This window comes from Oryctolagus cuniculus, chromosome 1, assembly GCF_051225735.1.
Source record: "Oryctolagus cuniculus isolate XC-2025 breed Fujian yellow rabbit chromosome 1, ASM5122573v1, whole genome shotgun sequence".
NCBI classification, from domain to species: domain Eukaryota; kingdom Metazoa; phylum Chordata; class Mammalia; order Lagomorpha; family Leporidae; genus Oryctolagus; species Oryctolagus cuniculus.
Genome location: NC_142867.1, coordinates 17190524 through 17196076, shown reverse-complemented (window position 1 = coordinate 17196076; position 5553 = coordinate 17190524). Strand labels below are relative to the sequence as shown.

Genomic DNA, 5553 nt, shown 5'->3' with positions numbered 1-5553 from the left:
TGTTTTTTATGCTATTATCTCATTAGATTGATATGTCTCTCTTTTAATCTTGATTTTTACTATCCTTTAAATATGATTTATAAGTTGATAGGAAATTTTACCTATTTATGATGTACAAAATGTTACATCGAAATATGTATATATGCTGGAATGTTAAAATTGACAGTTTACATGTGTTATTACTTCACATTTTTATAATTTATTTCTTGAAAAATCTCAATCTAATCTCATAGCTATTTTAAAGAATATTATACATTGTTGTTAACTAAAATCAACTACTAAAATTAAGTACTAAAATTAACAACTAAAATTAACTACTTCTTAACTGAAATTTTGTGTCTTTTGTCCAACATCTCACCAACACCTTCCTTGCAGTCCTTGGTGACTACCATTCTAGATTCCATATATAAGTGAAATCATGTGGCAATTGCTTTTATGTGCCAGGCTAATTTCATTTAGCATAATGTCCTCGAACTTCATCTAAGGCTGATATTCAAATGAATTTTCCCCTTTTCTCATTCAAAAAAATTTTTAAAAAAATTTATTTTCTTTGAAAGGCAGAAAAATAGTGATCTAGAAATAGAGAAGGCTAAAGATTTTCTATTCCCTGCTTCAATAGCTGGCCAGACCAAAGGCAGGAGCCAGAGACAAATCAGGTCCATGAGCGACTGGCAGGGTTCCAGGTACATGAGCCATCACCTGCTGCCTCCGAGGCTGCAAATTATCAAGAAACTGCAATAGAAGTGGATCTGAGACTCAAACTCAAGCACTCCAATATAGGGTACAGGCATCCAAAAGACTGTCTTAACTGCTGTGCCAAACACCTGACTATTGTTCAAACGACTAAATTCGTGCCACTGAATATATGCTACACATTTTCTTCCTCCATTCATCTGTTGTGGACATTGAGTTTGACTCCATATTTTGGCTATTGTGAATAATGTAGATCTACAGATATGCAGATATCTTTCTGCATACTCATTTCATATATATATATATATATATATATATATATATCCTCCTGATCCTCCTCCTTCTTTTCCCCTCTCTCTCTCTTTCTCTTTCTTTCTCTTTCTCTCTCCTTTCTTTGTTGTAATAGCCATTCAGACAAGTCATTAGGCACTGTGTTACTATGGTTTTTAAAATTAGTTCGTGGCAAGCATTGCAGCACAGAAGGATAAACCACAGCACTGCTTGTGATGTCCATATCTGATATTGAAATCCTGGGATTGAGTCACCTCTACTCTGCTTCTGAGTCAATTTCCTGATGACACACGTTCTGGTAGGTAGCAAATGATTGGTCAAGTAATTAAGCTCCTGCAACATAAGTGGAATTCTGGGATGGAGTTTCGATCTCTTGACTTTGGCCTGATATATCCCTGGCTGTTGCTGTTGCAGGCCTTTGTGAAGTGAACAAGTAGGGAGAAGATTCTCTCTCTTTCTCTCTCTCTCTCTCTCTCTCTCTCTCTCTCTCTCACTTATCCTGGCCTCTGCCTGGCCCAGCCCTGCCTGGCTGTTGTCACCATCGGGGAAGTAAACCAGTGGCTGGAAGATCTCTTTCTGTCTCTAACTCTGTAACTCTTTCAAATAAATGAATATATTCAATAAAAAGAATTGACAATAAATGAAAAGATATGTTTAAGGGTCAGTTCTGTTCCACTGATTCACGTTTTGAATCTTATGTGAGTATTGCACTATCACACAACATGAAACTTTAGTCTTACTTTCTTCTTCACGTCCGTTGTCTGTTACAGGAACAAGACATTTTCTTGCAGAAACAGAGATTTGTCAAACTGAATAACTGTCATACAATATTATTACCAACATGTATGTCCATACTCAAATAATAGACTCTATATGTATTTGATTGATTGTAGTCCAAGATCAAATCCAAGATCATGCATTGAATTGAGGTTGTTATGACTCTCCAGTTTATTTAACCTGGAAAAGTACTTCAACTTCTTCATTGAATTTTTATTACACTAACATTTTGAGGAGTATCTCCTGGTGGATTTGTTGAACATATCTTGATGAAAACCTGATGATTCTCTTAGTATGAAACTAAAGTAAAGCTTAAATGGTGGGTATGGTATAACATGACACATTTTTGTCTGTCTCTAATTACTGATTGAATTAAAGGCACAGATGCCCAGCCTATTGATCTTGATTTGGACATCTTCAAGGTCATTTCCACATCAGAATTTCCTATTAGCTTTTTATGCATTCACATCAGTTTTTCTTTGTCCACAGCAATTCCTACTGCTCTTTCACATGTGTTGCTCTTTAGGACACACACCAATAAATCATCTGCATATGGAGCTCTGTCAGAAATGATTTCTTCTGCAACTGAAACCACAACATTTTGTGAAATTTTTCATTTCTTCTTGATTCTTTTGGAGGGGTTTCTGTTGAAATGTTATATGCTTCACTTTCTGATTTCTTCCTGCTGTAACTATCTGTGCATGGAGTGTTACTGATTTGGGGTTCTGTTCATTTTGAAATCTCACAGTAAGGCTCTTAGAAAGACGAAGTAAATCAAGGCTTTTGGTATCTCAAAGTTTTTAGTTTGTAAATATTCTTTGTTATTTTCATCTTAGCCAAATATTTCTGTAATAATTTGAGGAGAAAGAGAGAGAGAGAGAGAGAAACGCTCCCATCTTCTGGGTCATGCCCCAAATGCCCACAATGGCCAGAGCTGTGAAGCAGAAACAATCCAGCTCTCCCATGTGAGTGCAAATAACCCTAATTAATTGAACCATCATCGCTGGTCCCCAGAGTCTTCAATGGAAGGCACCTAGGAACCTATAATCAGCAGCTAGAAATGGGAACCAGATGCAGTTGCTCTGACAGAGGAGGGAAGAGTCTTTAAGACCAGGCCAAGTGTGTACTCCCAATAAAGATTTTTCAAAATGAAGAAAGAACGCTAACAGTATCTGTAGAGTTGATCATTTATCTTTATTTTTCAGAACCTTGAATAACCTCTTCTTGCTTTCTTCTTTCCTTTACCATCAAGTCTTCCAAGAAATCCTTCCATTTCTACTCATCTTCATCCCCTAGGAAATGATCTCTTTATGAGCACACAGTTTCGAGTTAGATTCTGTCCCTGTACTCAGTGCTCTGACTTGTCAGCTATCTTTCTCTCATGCTTTTAAAATCAGCATGATTTACTCTTTTGTGCATGGTTCTGGTTGTGCTGCACCCCTGTGGGCTTTCTGCTTCTCCCTCCTACTCTAGTATCTCGAAGCTTCTGCATTCTCCTCTCCACCTTCAGTCATCAGCTGCAGAGATTCTCTGTTGGAATTTGATGCTTATTTCTCTGTTTAGAGATAATCCAAAATTTACAGTTTCCCTAACATCTTAGTGTGGCTGAATGTGTTAGCTTTGCATCATGTTTTAATACCTGTTACATTGTATTATATTGTTCTTTTGAAGATATTTAGAGTGGCTTAATCTTAAGGAGTGGCTCTGTATAAAACATCTGAATATGGCTTTTTCGCAATGTGTTTTCCGCCAGAACACAGGTGTCGTGAAAACCACCGCTAAATCAAAGCCAAAATGGGAAAGGAAAAGACTCACATCAACATCGTCATCATTGGCCACGTAGATTCGGGCAAGTCCACCACCACTGGCCATCTGATCTACAAATGTGGTAGCATCAACAAAAGAACCATTGAAAAATTTGAGAAGGAGGCTGCCGAGATGGGAAAGGGCTCCTTCAAGTATGCCTGGGTCTTGGATAAACTGAAAGCTGAGTGTGAGCGTGGTATCACCATCGACATCTCCCTGTGGAAATTTGAGACCAGCAAGTATTACATGACTATCATTGATGCCCCAGGACACAGAGACTTCATCAAAAACATGATTACAGGCACATCTCAGGCTGACTGTGCTGTCCTGATTGTTGCTGCTGGTGTCGGGGAATTTGAAGCTGGTATCTCCAAGAACGGGCAGACCCGTGAGCATGTCCTTCTGGCTTACACGCTGGGTGTGAAACAACTAATTGTTGGTGTTAACAAGATGGATTCCACTGAGCCACCCTACAGCCAGAAGAGATACAAGGAAATCGTTAAGGAAGTCAGCACCTACATTAAGAAAATTGGCTACAACCCTGACACAGTAGCATTTGTGCCAATTTCTGGTTGGAATGGTGACAACATGCTGGAGCCAAGTGCTAATATGCCATGGTTCAAGGGATGGAAAGTCACCCGCAAAGATGGCAATGCCAGTGGAACCACACTGCTTGAAGCCCTGGATTGCATCCTTCCACCAACTAGACCAACTGACATGCCTCTGAGTCTGCCCCTACAGGATGTCTACAAAATTGTTGGTATTGGCACTGTCCCTGTGGGCCGAGTGGAGACTGGTGTTCTCAAACCTGGCATGGTGGTAACTTTTGCTCCAGTCAATGTCACAACTGAAGTCAAGTCCATTGAAATGCACCATGAAGCTTTGAGTGAAGCTCTTCCTGGGGACAATGTGGGTTTCAATGTCAAGAACGTGTCTGTCAAAGATGTTCATCGTGGAAACGTTGCTGGTGACAGCAAAAATGACCCACCAATGGAAGCAGCTGGCTTCACTGCTCAGGTGATCATCCTGAACCATCCAGGTCAGATCAGTGCTGGGTATGCCCCTGTACTGGATTGTCACACAGCTCACATTGCTTGCAAGTTTGCTGAGCTGAAGGAAAAAATTGATCGTCGTTCTGGAAAGAAGTTGGAAGATGGCCCTAAATTCTTGAAATCTGGTGATGCTGCCATTGTTGATATGGTTCCTGGCAAGCCCATGTGTGTTGAGAGCTTCTCTGACTATCCTCCTCTGGGTTGTTTTGCTGTCCGCGATATGAGACAGACGGTTGCTGTGGGTGTGATCAAAGCAGTGGACAAGAAGGCTGCTGGAGCTGGCAAGGTCATCAAGTCTGCCCAGAAAGCTCAGAAGGCTAAATGAATATTATCCCTAATACCTGCCACCCCAGTCTTAATCAGTGGTGGAAGAACGGTCTCAGAACTGTTTGTCTCAATTGGCCATTTAAGTTTAATAGTAAAAGACTGGTTAATGATAACAATGCATTGTAAAACCTTCAGAAGGAAAGGAGAATGTTTTGTGGGCCATTTTTTTTTTTTTTTTTTGTGCGTGGCAGTTTTAAGTTATTAGTTTTTAAAATCAGTACTTTTTAATGGAAACAACTTGACCAAAAATCTGTCACAGAATGTTGAGACCCTTTAAAACAAAGTTTAATGAGAAAAAAAAATCTGAATCTGAAGTGTGAAATACTTCTGGATTTAATTATTTTTGTCTTCTATTACATATTACAGGTCCTAGTTACTTGTTTCTGCATTTCTTTTGTAAACAAACATTCTTATCTTCTAATTTTTAATTTTTTTTAAATTTGGCAGATAGTTATATACAGAGAAAGAGAGGGAGAGAGAGAGAGAGAGAGAGAGAGAGAGAAAGAGAAAGAGAAAGAAAGGTCTTCCTTCTATTGGTTCACTCCCAAAATGGCCGCTATGGCCTGCATTGTGCCGATCCAAAGCCAGGAGCCAGGTGCTTGTTCCT

General features: G+C 39.3%; 1 pseudogene; it reads left to right on the top strand.

Annotated features, from left to right (window-relative positions):
- Nucleotides 1–3490: 3490 nt before the first annotated feature.
- Nucleotides 3491–5120, top strand: LOC127492692 (elongation factor 1-alpha 1 pseudogene; annotated as a pseudogene).
- Nucleotides 5121–5553: the final 433 nt, after the last annotated feature.